Below are 15,928 nucleotides of genomic sequence, written 5' to 3'. Positions count from 1 at the left end.
CGCGCTTGTGCACTGGTGCTGGCCTGCGTTGCTGGCCGCCTATTCTCCACTCAGCTGCGCTAGGGGTTATACTCTCTATACATAGACCAGGCGAAGCCGCTCTATATTCTCTCTATGATGTGCTTATGTACTGTTCCGGCCCGCGCTGCTGGCCACATTCTCCATGCTTATACATAGACCCGCAGAGCCGCTCTGTATTCCTATGAAGTGCTTATGACATGTGCTGGCCCGCGTTGCTGGCCGCCTGTTCCCGCATGTTGTGTTCTCCGGGCTCCACTGGGACTCATGCAGTGGATGCTCGGCGCGCACGGCGTTGACAAGGGGTTCCCGTAGCGTAAGCAACTTAGACAATACGAGAGAACCTCTCGTAAGAGAACGTACTCGGTTACCTAACGTGGCCTCAGTTCTCTCTAGAAGAGGGAACGAGTATTGCGTAACCTGCCGCGTCGCGCCACAAGCTTATTCGCTTCAGTCTATGAAAACCAGAATTTCAGCCTTTCAGCCTCTTTTATACACGCTAGCCACACCCATTCTGGTGGGCTGAGGCGCGCGGAGGGCGCAAAGCGCCCTCATTGGGCGTGACGTCACGCAGGGCTCACTGGTAGGCTGCTGCAGTTGCCGCAGGGCAGCCAATGAGCACGCTTATACAGCCTGCTATGGTCTGCTGGCTGCCGCACTGCGTTGACAATAAATACAAAATTAAGGATAATTTTTTGGCTGAAAAATTAAGGATAATTTTTCTCACTGAATGCCGCGCCATTCAGATACATTGAAGCGTCTGAAAGCAGCCGAGCCTATAAACGTTAGTGAGTACCGGTACTCCATTACAAATATGTACAATTCTGCAAAATTCCACGTTAAAACTAGATTCCGCGTCCGCAATTCCGTCCGCGATTCCGTGATCAGTTCCAGACTTGTACCCATAAATGCTCCTCACTTCTTATAGAAGGCCATTATTCTGAAATCCGTCTAGTCTAATAGCACATTTTACAAATTTAGACTTTTTCGGAGATTGAGCTCCAGGCCGTCAGCGGCCGTTCAGCACTCATGTACCCTCTGAGTTCTCGGCCAGTATTTCGTGAATTTGCCACTGGCTCTTATTGGATAAACATAAGATATAATTAATTTTGGGTATATCAATCTTTGGTCTTATTTATTTATTACTTGTTCCAGAGCAAACCGATTTTGGCTAATAGCAAAGTTAAGTTTCATAACTTTATAATTTTTATTAGGGATGCATATAATTATAATTATTATAAAAAAAATATAAATCATTTTTATTAGGGATATCGTTAATGATAACATTAAAGGCAGGGTAGGTAGGATTTTTCAAAAAAAAAAAACATTCCAAATTTGTTTAAACTGTCTTTATATACCAATACATAATTAAAATGTAAGTACTCTGAAAAAGAGAATATAAAAATCGAGTGACTGTAGACCTTTTAATCTGCAATAAACACAGCTCATTATTTCCATTCACTCCCACCCCCTCCCTTCTGAGCTCCTTCCAAAGCCACGCCCCCAAAACACATGAACGCGCGACGCCAAACGCTCAGGCTGGAACAAGACGCATTTATTACCTGAGATGAGTGGAGAGGAAGGAGCGCAGTACATACAGTGACATCATGTCAGAATCACATGTAATAAAATACCTAACTTTATCACTATGAATATAAACAAATAAGATTTCTTTTAGTACTCAATATCAAGCTAGCATATCGATAATGGTAAAGTTTGATTCGGTAACGAGCTATATTTATAGGTAACGAGCTATATTTATAAGGCAAAACTAAAAACAGGTTGCATTGATACACGTTTTTCCATTACCATCAGTTACACTGTGATGAAGGTGAATTTCGTGTAAGATTCATAACATATACGGTGTTTTGCATGTAAGAGTTTCCATGATGAAAACATTGTTGACTCTAATGAAGACTAACGTACACTCCGAGTCCGGAGACAAGTACCGCATCGTCGGTTCGAGGACAGGTCCGGGGTTGAGGGCGAAGCAGAGGAGGTCGTTCAAGAGTGCGGGCAGGGTCCGAGGAAGTAGTTTTTGCCTTGTTTGCCTTCGCTGACTGCATATGCAGGTGCTTTGAGCTGAATATTTCCGGGAACGGTGACGTGATGAGTGCATGCAGGGCAGCGCACGCAGTGGGGCGTGGGCACGAGACATGAAGGCATCTGATTGGTTCTTTACACTCGGACCGAGTGGCAGTGATTGGTCAGAGTTTTTACTGTCCTGCAGCTGCTACAGAGGTCTGATTGTTTTCATTCCTTTTTCTGAACACATAATGTATTGACTACTCTCAGGATGGAAGGACCATTTCACCCAGTATAAAAAAAAGTGTTTCTGAACAGGATTACCTACCCTAGCTTTAAAAATTTGCATTTGCATTTCATTTCATTTCATTTTTTTTCATTTATTCATTCTTTTTTCTTATGTAGCACAGTTTAATGCAACACGAGTTGCCCAAAGTGCTTCACAATAAAGAAGAACAGTTAATAAATAAATGCTTAAATTACATAGAACCACATAAAACAGACACAGATGCACTTGAAATCACTTCATGAGTGTTCACACATTGCGTTTAACAGATGTGATTTTAGACTAAATTTGAAAGCAATTATAGATTTGGATGATCTAATTGAGACGGGAAGATCATTCCAGAGTTTTGGACCCACTCGTGTGGAAGCCCTTATGTTTATATTTTGTCCTACTGACACAGAATATGCTGATTCTCTGATCTCAGGGATCTATGGTATATGTTGACAACATGTTGGACATGTATATGGGAGAGTCATATTTTTTGGCAGACTTGATAATCCTAGCTGCTGCATTTTGGACTAATGATCTAACGTCAATTCCATAAAAAAGAGTTACAATAGTCTATTCGTGTGAAGACCAAAGCTGTAATTGCTTTCTCAAGATTTGGACCTGATAGAAACAGTTATGTCTTAGCTAAAAGTTAGTTCAATACTTGAGTTCCTGCAAGATCGTTTTGCTTCTCGGTTATCTCCTTCCACACTGAAGGTCTATGTTGCTGCTATTGCTGCTTATCATGCCCCAGTGGGGGGTCTTTCTATTGGAAGAGATCCTTTAATTATACGTTTCCTTTGTTCCTTTCTGTAAAAGGACTAATGATCTAACGTCAATTCCATAAAAAAGAGTATGAAGACCAAAGCTGTAATTGCTTTCTCAAGATCTGGACCTGATAGAAACAGTTATGTCTTAGCTAAAAACCGTAAATTTAAAAAAACTGGTTCTCACAACTGAGTTTATTTGCCTATCCATCTTTAGGTTACTGTCTAATACAAAACACAGATTTTTGACATTAAATTTCATAAAACTAGCCAAGGGGGTTCATGCTGTTAAGTGTACTGCGGGGACACCACCTTCACCTGTCTATCGGCTCGCTTTCGGGTTAAACTTTCCACGACTGCGCAACTGGGTTATAGGTTGCCAGGTTGAGGTGACAAACGGGTTGAAATTGTATATGATGTGTGGATTGTGTGAATATAATGCATTTAATACAAGATCTGGCAACTGGTCAACATTAGACAAACATATTGGTCCGATTATTCATAAAGGAGTTTGGGCAATGCAAATTACGGGAGTTTCCCGGGAGAAATAACAAACCAGGAGGGGTCCGGGAGATAGGGCTAAAAAAACGTGACAAACCCGGGAAAAACGGGAATGTTGACAGGTATGGTCTACACATGCGTTTATTTAATATGAGGGAAATACACATGCCCGTGGGACGTGACACAAACAAATCTTTAACTTTTAGGTGGCAAAATATTTGTTAGAAATTCTGTGAATTACACTGCCCAAACCAAAAGTAATACTACCCACCGGATGAAGAAGGGTTGGCTCTCCACAGAACATACAACATTTTTTTTTGTTAAAAATGATATGAATTACAAAATATTTAAAAGTAATTAAATACGTAATTTAAATACATGTATTAAAACACTGCCCATCTCTGTCAACAAGAGCCACGGACTGAGACTGATCAGGGAACTCAGGAGAAGATGAAGCAGGACGTGAGTAATGACAGCAGAACAGGAGAACAGAGACCGTCACCCACAGTGAGCGCTCGCAGTGGAGGAGAGTCTGGCACAGGACTAAATTGTGAAACAGAAACAAAAGTGAGTGAATCAGTCTCCTTAAAGCTGCAGTCCGTAAAGTTTGGCGCTTAATAAACAGAACTGCATGCGTCTTTTGGAAGAACATTGCAGCCGGAGCTACTTCTCTCTGTTTATGTCTATGGCGAGTCACGCAGGTACTGTGCTAAGGTACGACCCGACTAAAATGGTCCCAATATAAACACTTATTATAGGTCTGACAGAGTGATTCAGGATAAGACAAAAACATGGTTTGGAAAATGGATTGACGATGTACTCGCCTATTATATCATTTTTTATTCATTTCATTCTACAGACTGCAGCTTTAAACATAGAGCCTGTTAATTCTGTATTGATGTAAATATGAAAAATGTCCAAAATTGATGACAGATGACAGTAGTAAATGACTTCCATAGTATTTTTTTCCTACTATGATAGTCATTGGCTACCCTCAACTGTCTGGTTACCGACATTCATTAAAATATATTTTTGTGTTCAACAGAAGAAAGAAACTCATACAGGGTTGGAACAATTTGAGGGTGAGTAAATAATTTAAATTTTTGAGTGAAATAACCCCAGAGTAATATATCCATTTTTGGTTTAATTTTTGTGAAAAAAAAAAAAAAAAATATATATATATATATATATATATATATATCCGCTGAGAACAGCTTCATCTCGGCCAGTCCTTTGGGAATTTGCCACTGGTTGTTATGCAGATAGTGTTTAGACATGAGATATCATTCAAGGTGTTTTTATTTTACACTTTAAAATATTACATTCATGATAACATAATTCGATCAAATTCTGCAGTACAGTTATGTTAAGGGCTACACATCCAACACAGTCCATTGGTTAAAAGTCAAAAATGGTTCACAAGTTCTTTTTTTTCTCACTTTCTACCTCATATATATGTAAGCAATAAGGTACAAGAGGCTGTGCTGTATCGTGAATAAGTAACGGCTGAAGGGCGTTGTTAGGCACGACACGAAGCGGAGTAAAAAAAAGTAAAAAAGTAAAAAAAATTATTATCCAACTTTCATGAAGTTAAATCAATAAAAGCATTCCTTCCACTAATAAAAAATCCTGACCGTGAACAACAACGTTCCAATGTGTAATATGCATGAAAGCTCAAATAAAAACAACAAACCGTTCTCATTCTTTTTCATAGGGCACAGTGATAAATAGAACCGTTGGGTGAAGCGGTCATAGCCGTGTTTTATCGTGAATAAAGCACAGCTATTGACCAATCAGAATCAAGGATTGGAACTAACCGTTTTATAAATATATATATATATACACACACATGTCATGGGGGACCTTAGGTAACCGATGTAATATTTTCATCTCTTTTCAACCACTTCTGCCAGTATGAAGAAATTCGATTAGTTTGTTTTCTTAATGAAAATGTCAGAGATTCCATATTGTACACATCATTTACAATTTCTTGCCATTTGTATACCAATGGGGGATCTTCTTTGAGCCATTTCCTTGTAATGGCCTTCTTACTAGTTACTAGTAGTATATTAAAAAGATAAAGTCCTCCTTTGTCATTTCTGAAAGAATGATGCCCAAGTACATTGTTTTAAAGTCACATTCCAGATTCAACCCCATTATTGCATTGATCTCTCTATTCAGATCCTGCCAATAGGTATGAATTAGGTTACAGTCCCAAAAGATGTGAAAATGGTCAGCCATTACTTTCCGTATTTTCTCCAGCATTCACCAGCCTTTTGACTCCCAGTTTGTAGAGACTTTACTTTGGGGGTTATGAAAAACCTTACTGTATTTTTCTGAACAAATTCCCTCCATGAATCTGAACTTGTTGTAGCCATTCTTCTTCTGTTATACTTATACTGGCTTCCTTTTCCCATTTTTGTTTCACATAAGTTGTAGAGTAGATTTTTGTTGACATTAAATACTATTTTCTTATTCAGTTTCTTTTTATATGCATCCATAAAGATCTGCACTATTGTGGATCCAGCATCTTCCACATCCTTTATATTCTTGTTGAAGTAATGTCTAACTTGAAGATATCTGAAAAATCTTGTTTATCTAAGTTGTATTTCTGGGAAAGTTGTTGGAAGCTCTCTAGTCCACTCCCAGAAGAGATTAAGCAAAAAGATGTTATACCCTGTAAACTCCATTGTTTAAATCTCATATCCAGCTTTGCTGGTTAAAATTTTAGGTCATGCTCCACCCATCTTAATATTCTTCCTTGTCTTTCAATTTTAGAATTTCTTAGTTCCTTATACCAAATTTCCAAGGGAATCTTTGTCCAGCAGTTCAAATTAATCAATTGTGTCTGCTGAAAGTTTCTATCTCCCAATAACGCTTGAAGGGGTAATTAAAGTTGTGACTGTTCAAATTCTTTCCACCTTGCGCAGTATTTATCATTACACCAGCAAACCAAGTGTAACCATAATGCTATCTTAAAGGCACACTCTGTTGAAATTGTGTTTTTGTCAAACAGCGACCCCTAGAGTCGCTGTGGAATACTTGCACTGTCGTAAATACCCCTCCACCCCCCCAACTCCCACCCTGTACACCGGTACCTGCGTCGGGCATGGAACAGGCACAGATAGACTCCGAAGACATGATTATTGCAATTTATCATAATAGTTTGCAAATTGTGCTCGTTTATTACACTATTTACAACCTCTACGTTAGGCTTATTTATGTCCTGATAATTATGTGAGATATTGAAAATTGTTCTCATGATAATAGCAAGAATCAACGTCAACAGTGTCGTCTGATATCCCTCAGGACTACATGATAAATACACCTCACAACACCTGAGTTCAGCTGGCAAACTAGCTTGTGAGGCAAGCTAGGCAATAAAACATAATGCAAAAAAACACGTAAGAGAAACGAGTGTTTGTTAGCAAGTCTGTTAACAGCTCTGATAATCGAAAGCTAGCTAGACATATGTGGAAATTATTGGACTGGTCTAATTATCAGCAATGGATGAGTGAACAGCATGTAAAAAATGACATACTACAAGCAAGTGCAACAACATACAACATAGAATGCAAACAAGTTTACAAATAAGAGATTTATTTACTGGCCACTTCATGCGTTTTCTCAGATCGGATAGCTATCTGATTTATCAAAACGATTCCATTTACACCTGGTCACATAAATGTGTTTTTGCGAACGGATTTAAATCCGATCTTCAATTCCCGCGCTACAGTATATGCAGATTTAATGGAGTGCACGTCACCGAAAGCAACAGATATGAACTGCATTTTATTGATCATCAGCTAAAATTTCAAAATCAAAGACCGCAATAAGAGAGAGCAGTAACAGCCCTGGTAATATCATTTCATTTCTTTACTTTTAATGATGATGATTATGTGTTAAGCGTCTGCGACTTACTTTCACTTTGATTTGCGTTAGTTTGCACGTTGGCTTGATGAATAGATGCTCAGCTTCTCATCTGTGGTGATGCATGTTCCAGTAGCGTCGTCATATCTGGCTATAACATTACATATAGCCTATAACACGCTCTCACACTTTTTTTTTTTTTTTTGTTTGTTTTTGGGAGGAGTACAATTTACATATGTGGTTTCAACAACCAGATGCATTTACACTTGTCCAGTTTCGTCTGGAATGCGTCTCAGAGCTCCTCCTGAAGTGGTTTGAGCGATCGGATTCAAATCCGTCTTGAATGCGTTTCGGAGGGCATTTACACCTGGTCTTTTCATGATCGGATAGCTATCCAATCTGAGAAAACGCATGAAGTGGCCAGGTGTAAACACAACAGCCCCCATGACAAAAACATGCGTACGAAAGCCGAAAACAAACGCTGGTTGGCCTCTCACGTCCAAATTTGAGGAAGTGCTGGGGGAAGTGACGTATGCCGTAAAGCAGTCGGATTTTGTAGTTCTTTTTGTGCTCGGGTTACTACACGAACCCCGAAGTTACATAGTGCCAGTAAAAGCGATACAGACCCCGTCAGGCTCTGGCAGACGTGTCATTCAACCTATTGTAAGTCGATGTACCATCACAAGGGTCGTGGAAATATATTATGAAGGTTGAAAAGCTACATAGTGTTCCTTTAATAATAATCCTGGAAAATTTACCTCAGAAGTTCTGGAAGTTTCATTTCGAGGAGCAACAGATCCAGCTGAGGAATAGGTCAGTTCTACACTGCTCAAAAAAATAAAGGGAACACTTTTTAATCAGAGAATAGCATCCATTGCCAGAAGGTTTGCTGTGTCTCCCAGCACAGTCTCAAGAGCATGGAGGAGATTCCAGGAAGACAGACAGCTACTCTAGGAGAGCTGGACAGGGCCGTAGAAGGTCCTTAACCCATCAGCAGGACCGGTATCTGCTCCTTTGTGCGAGGAGGAACATGATGAGCACTGCCAGAGCCCTACAAAATGACCTCCAGCAGGCCACTGGTGTGAATGTCTCTGACCAAACAATCAGAAACAGACTTCATGAGGGTGGCCTGAGGGGCCGACGTCCTCTAGTGGGCCCTGTGCTCACTGCCCAGCACCAGGGAGCTCGATTGGCATTTCCCATTGAACACCAGAATTGGCAGGTCCGCCACTGGTGCCCTGTGGTTTTCACAAATGAGAGCAGGTTCACCCTGAGCACGTGACAGACAGGAAAGGGTCTGGAGAAGCCGTGGAGAATGTTATGCTGCCTGTAACATCGTTCAGCATGACCGGTTTGGTGGTGGGTCAGTGATGGTCTGGGGAGGCATATCCATGGAGGGACGCATAGACCTCTGCAGGCTAGACAATGGCACCCTGACTGCCATTAGGTATCGGGATGAAATCCTTGGATCCATTGTCAGACCCTATGCTGGTGCAGTGGGTCCTGGGTTCCTCCTGGTGCACAACAATGCCCGGCCTCATGTGGCGAGAGCATGCAGGCAGTTCCTGGAGGATGAAGGAATGATACCATTGAAGGGCCACCACGCTCACCTGACCTACGTCCAATAGAACACCTCTGGGACATTGTGTTTGGTCCATCTGACATCACCTGGTTGCACCTCAGACTGTCCAGGAGCTCAGTGATGCGCTGGTCCAGATCTGGGAGGAAATACCCCAGGACACCATCCGTCGTCTCATTAGGAGCATGCCCCGACGTTGTCAGGCATGCATACAAGCACGTGGGGGCCATACAAACTACTGAGTACCATTTTGAGTTGCTGCAATGAAATTTCAGCAAAATTGACAAGCCTGCTGCATCATTTTTTCACTCAGATTTCCGGGGTGTCTTTGAATTCAATCCTCTGTAGGTTGATCATTTTCATTTCCATCAAACGATGTGGCATCCTTTCGTTCATAACACATTACCCAGTCCATATTAGTATAGATATCCAGCATGATATTTTTCCCCATTGAGATCTGATGTGTTTTCAAAGTGTTCCTTTAATTTTTTTGAGCAGTGTATATTTGCTTTGTTCTAATCGCAATAGTGTCTGTACACGCAAAAAGACTGTTTAAATATGAATCGCGTTTCTGTGTGTGAATGAATGAATGCACAGATGTGCGCTGTTGTGTAGCTACTACAGCTCGCAAAAATACTGTTTAAATATGAATCATGTTTTTGTGTGTGAATGAATGAACAGCTTTTAAAGTTTTTACTGTAAAATACTGCCACAACAAATAAGCTTATAAAGTTGCCAATTTCTGCTCATATGTTATCTGCTCATATGTTATATATATATATATATATATATATATATATATATATATATATATATATATAATGTTTTGTCAAAAATAAAGTCATCAACTAAGATGTTATTATGGATATTCTACAATTTGCAAGCACAATTTGTGAAAAAAAACAACAACTGTGTTTCCAACAGTGAACCAATTTTGTATTATATATTGTAACGATATTAGCTCAAAGGGGAAATATTAATAATAATCCATAATTACCAATTATGATTAATTATTAATATTTGGGTTAGTTAATTAGATTAACTTTGAGGTAAGCCAAATTAATATTACTATTAATTAATCAGTTCCAATGAACTCTTTGATTATTCATTTATTCTAAGGAAAATGTATCTTTCATGGTCACTGAAAAATAATTATTCCTTATGTACAGCAATTAGAGCATGTAACAAGATCAAAATCATAAAAGGGACTTTGTATGCAAAATGAGGATCAGAAACCAAATTCATAATTGTGCACAAGTATTATTAACTAAATCACAAACATAACTAAACTAAACAAAACAAACAAACAAACATACATACATACAGCCAAGTGTTGGTGCAGCAGGTGTCGAGGCAGCAGGTGCCTTGACAGGGTGTCACCTGTCATTCTGAAACCCATTAGTTTTTGGGCAGGAGTTTGCTTGTGGTAGCAGGAAGTGGTTAGGGCTCAAGGTAGCATAAAGAGGTTTTCAGGCTGACCTAGTGCTGGTGGCAGGAGGTCAGAAGGTAGTTGTTAACCTCTCAGTCACGAGAAGTCTGAAGGATTGAAGTGTTGCTCCGTCCTTATGGCGGTGCTGATGTGAGCTTGCCTAAGCTGGGGTAGGCAAGGAGTCGGATGCTTGTACTTTACAGGACTCCTCGGGTGAGTCCTGTTCAGGGAGCTGGTTTGCGTGTGTCAGCAGCTCCTGTAGCTCTGAGTCAGGTGTGTACAGCTGTCCTTGTGGAGCCTCCGACTGACACCTGTGTGAATGGTGTGGAGGATGTTGTCGTTGACAGCTGTTGGTCATCCTGTGGTGTTTGCAGGTTGAGGGTGCTGCCCTCCATGGCTTCTCCAAGGGGCTTGGCTGTTACCTGGTGGTTCACAACGGGCTTGACGAAGTGAATGATAGGAGGAAAAGGACAGTTTTCCTATTCAGATTATGCTTATAATCAATCCTCAGGACTATAGTTATGCCCTAGTAATCGTTGAGATTACTTGTTTTGCAGGGTCATAAAAATGAGTGCACTTGTTGAAAATCAACAAAACCACAAATAAAGGTCTCTGGTTCCTTTCTGGGCCTTATGGGGACTGGAACCACATTAGAACAAAAGGGGAAATGTAAATAAATCAAATAAATGAAAGAATAGACAAATGAATAGCGGACAGCTATTATTATCAATGTAAAATAAAATAAAAAGGGCTTAAATAAGTGATCAAAACAGCAGGAACGATCTGAAATTGGGCATAATCAATAGCACAAGTGGCTAAACTTTTGATGTGCTTGGACCAGACTCCATAATGGGTCACAGCTGCTGTGTGTTCAAGACACACGGTCCCTGTGTGTGTGTCCTTACAAAAGTTTAGTCAACATGCTGATAAAAATTATCATTACTATAAGAGTTCTTCTCTAGCTACACAGTTTACATGTAATTAAATTTAGGTTTAATTTACAAGGTAACTGCAAATTTAGCCAACAGCACTCAGCAAGGACTACTCCTAAACTAGTGGTGGTAAAATTCAGCTGGGAAGAATTGAAAGTAAGGAAAGAGAAAGTGAGAGATCAGAACCCTAACTGGGGTTAGAGGAAAAGTATGATAGATCACTTTGCACTGTGCACAGCACAAGCTGTAGTTGAAGGCTTCAAGTAGCAGTTATTATTTAGCTTAGCCTAAGCTGAATTGACGCTAGGTTAGGTTAGCTTAGCTATCTAGGCTGGTTTGTTTACAATATGATGTCACGAGTTTGCACTTCCTGTGACAGGTCATTGTCATGGGAACCATGTCAGAGCGATTCAACAGTCTATGAAGAATGTCTTCACATTTGAAATGAGTCATACATGTTTAAACAAGTTAAAATGTGGCGCCTATACTTTGAGTCTTTCCAAAACTTAATGTTACATTCAGTAAAATGCAAATGTGGTTTGGCATTTGAAACTTTCACTCGTGTAACGCTTCTCTTTACTTTAAACAACTTCTTCTACTTGTTTAAAAAGTAAGGAAATGGATTTGCTGTAAGTTATAACTTGTCTAAGCATACAAGGTTACGTCCATCTCATGCATAAATATTGACTTTCAGTGAGTGAAACAATTTTGATCACTAGGTAGCTCTGCTTGTAGATGCAGCCCAAAATTTAGATGAATTATATCAATCTACCAATAATTTGTAAGGCCTTTACATTATAGAAAGGGGGGCATCACCCAAATCTACGTGTATATAACACTGTACTGAGATTTCTTCGTCCGAACAGATTAAACAATGCTGCACTTTGGATTTCTCCAATCAAGCAGAATAATACATCCCGGTACAGCATGCCGCTGAGTTGAGCTTCCTTTGTCAAACAGACTTACGCTTTAATGCTGAAATTACCGATTTATCTGCACTTAAACAAGCCAGTAACTAGTGATCAAAATGCATATCGCATGTTGTATCCTATTTGGATCGGAATGATCAAATGCGCACTTTTAGGATAACAGTAGTTTAAATGAAGGGACGCTAGGTCGTGTTATTTTACGCAGCTCAGGTGGTTTGCTTACTATCTAGCGTCAGGGTGACGCATGCCCTATTTAAAGTTAGTATGTCATGTGACAAGTCATTGTCATGGAAACGAACATGTGGCAGTGTCAATTTCAATGCCCAGTCTGCATTCAGACTCTTAAGTCTGAGAATCCTTTTATGATGGCTTGTTCCAGCTGCTGGTGGTGCCACAGCCAAAGCCAGAATGCGGTGCCACTCCGATGTGATCCAGAGCAACTGGAGTCTGTCTTGGTGTGTCACACCGGTCGAAGACTGCAGGTGAAAATCAATGTCTCTTAGATTGGCAGGGATGTTTCTGACCATTCGCTTGAGATCTTGGAGTATCACTTCATGTGTCGTTTCAGAGTTTGTCTGAATTAAACCTTTTCCTCTGCGCCTGCAGAGGCTCTCAGGACACTGGCAGGTGAATGTCAAGCCGAGGGTTTGACTCCTCCCCACTTTGCGCAGGGCTGGGGGAGCTTATGCGGCTGATGTGAAGTTTAGCAGGATACATCTTTCTTGCGGGGTCCGTTTGCAGGTGGTTGGACTGTTTCATTTCTGTTCAGGACCACATTGTGTTTGTCTATAATGTTGCAGCATTGCTGAGTCAGTGTTTGGACTTCAGCTCTGGCTGGACACTGATGGCTTTAGTGTCTCTCTTTGAGCTCAGCCAGTTCTTTAAGTTCATTTACCTCCTGTTTGAGGCCTAAGGGAGCGTGGCCAAGGAGGAGATGATGCTGGTCAGCTCTAGGTGGCTCAGGCTGGGTGTCTGAAGCCTACTGGCATACTTGTGGGAACACAAGAGAGGAGTGGCAAAGGCAAATGCAAGTTTCTACAGAGGTGGTAAGCTCTGTGGGAGAACAGCTATGTGGGCCATTAAATTTAGTGTTGGTGAGCACACAACAAAAGGGTTTTGAGTATTCAAGTTGATGTGCTTTAAGCAGCATCGACTGATGACTGGCCTTTTACATGTCATAAAACTATTACTCAAAACTGATTGTTCTTTTCACATGTTGTTCTACGAGAGTACCAAATAAAGTAAGACCAAAATAAGAGATAGGATGAAACCAGAAAGGAAGAGGAAGCAAGGAGTGTTTTACCTATTTAAGTTTAGCTAGGAGACATAGGTAAACAGGTGTTGCTTATGAGTTAGGCTGCAGTTTAGACTAAACTAGCAGGGACACATCAAACGTCAAAGTCAACAGAAGAAGAAACAACGGGAAGTGTTTCCAGTTCTGTCTGGAGCCTACTGTGCGTTTGCGTTAGCCGTACTTCATGTACTTAGCTTGGTGCTAAGGAGTGAGGAGGGGTAAAACACAGACAGGAAGTAGGATATTAATGACCTGTGTAACTCACTAAGGAAACAACAGTCGCTAGATATTGTAATCCTATAGAGAGAGGAAAGGTGTTGATAGTAACTAAATAAGGTAAAAGCAAAGGTCCTTATAGCTCCAAAAAAAAAAAACTAAAAGGAGAGGGAAACAATTGATTTAGTTAAATTTCTAATTTAGTTAAACTTTATTTAGCTGAATATGGAAATTCAGGCTGAAACAAAGTAAGTAAATAACTGAAATAAAATCTAAATAAAGAGTAAACAGGGAGTGTCCTCATAGCCCTGGTAACCAAAAGGGACACTGAATAAGCAAATTGATTTAATTAAATTTCAAATTTAGTTTAAATTCAACTTAACTGAATAGGAATGTTCAGGCTCATCAGGTGTAAATGCACAAACGAAAATAGGGGTAGACTTAAGTCGAAATAAATGAAACACAAATAAAAACCAAGGTATCTGGGTTTCAACTAAAAGTGAAACCAAAAGGGAGGGGGTCGAGAGAGAGAGAGAGGGCGGAGTAGTTTAAACCGCCTATTCGTGCTTCGTGAAGCTCGGAAACCAGTGTGTTTGTCTCAAATCAGTGATTCTGAGCATGTATCAGACTGTTAAGTCACGGGATTTCAGTAAACGGGCTTCGTTGAGTGTCATAGATATTTCTAAATTATTCTAAATTTCAACGGTTCGTGAACCAGTGTGTATTTGATTTCTATGTGATCTTGTATCACTTTATAGGTCAAAGGTCAAGGTCAAAGTTTATTTATAAAGCACATTTACAAGCAGTCACTACTGCCCCAAAGTGCTGTACAAGTATAAGAAATAACATAAAATACAAAGCTATTTAAAAAAAAAAATTTAAAAACAGACAACAAAGAATAAAAATGTCACAGCTCAGCCAATATTAGAACGCCAATGCAAACAGATGAGTTTTTAATAATGATTTAAAACACTCGACAGAGGTAGCTGCTCTAATACTGAGAGGCAGCGAGTTCCAGAGCGTAGGACCTGCTATTGAAAAAGCTCTGTCTCCTCTGGTTTTTCGTCTAGACCTTGGACAGTCTAAAAACAACTGGCCAGTAGACCTTAGTGTTCTAACAGGAGTGTGCAAACTAAGCATGTCTGATAAATATGAAGGTGCCAATCCATTTAATAAGATTTTAAAATGGATTCTAAAAACAACAGGCAACCAATGGAGAGACGACAATATAGGGGTGATGTGGTCACTGCGCTTTTTCCCTGTCAACAAATGTGCCGCTGCATTTTGGACTAATTGTAATCGGCGAATTGAGCCCTGGTCAAGACCATAATATAATGAATTGCAATAGTCCAAACAATTTGTAATCAAAGCATGCACAACTTTTTCCAGTTGGCTATGTGGCAAATACGGCTTGACCTTCCTAAGAAGTCTGAGTTGAAAGAAACTTGATTTTACCACTGAGCTAATTTGACTTTCAAGTTTAAAAGAACTATCAATTAAAACCCCAAGACTTTTTACACATGGGCAGCAGTTTGAGAATGTTGGGCCAAGAGCACTTAAGCCTGAGATATCAAATTCTCCAAAAATTATAACCTGTCTTTTACTTCATGTAAACAATTTCTCAGTGCTTCAACTGAGTTAGTATTAGTATTCAAAGGTAAGTAAATTTGGACATCATCCGCGAAGCAATGAAAAGAGATGTTATATTTTTGGAAAATTGATCCCAAGGGCAACATATACAACGAAAATAAGACTGGGCCCAAAATTGATCCCTGAGGCACCCCGCTAGTAATCGGGGCTTTCTTTGAATAAAAAGGCCCAAGGTTGGACTTCCGGTTATGGCGGCAAGGTGAGCAGACGCGTTTTCCTCGTGCTCAATTGCTTTTCAATAAATCCTGCATAATATTCCAGAGAGAGGTCATATAAAGAGACAAAATTGTAAGCATAAGAGTAAATCACTTCAAACATGCCAAAAAAAGCGGCTAAGGAGAAGAAAACGATGGAGAGCTGTGAGGATGCAGGCCAGGAGCTAGTTGAAGGGGAGCCATGCTCTCCGGAGCAGGCACACGCTGACGTTTCCACGGACGCTGAACA

Source organism: Squalius cephalus (genome assembly GCF_949319135.1).
Source record: "Squalius cephalus genome assembly, chromosome: 4".
In the NCBI taxonomy this organism is placed as follows: domain Eukaryota; kingdom Metazoa; phylum Chordata; class Actinopteri; order Cypriniformes; family Leuciscidae; genus Squalius; species Squalius cephalus.
This window is presented reverse-complemented; position numbering follows the sequence as displayed.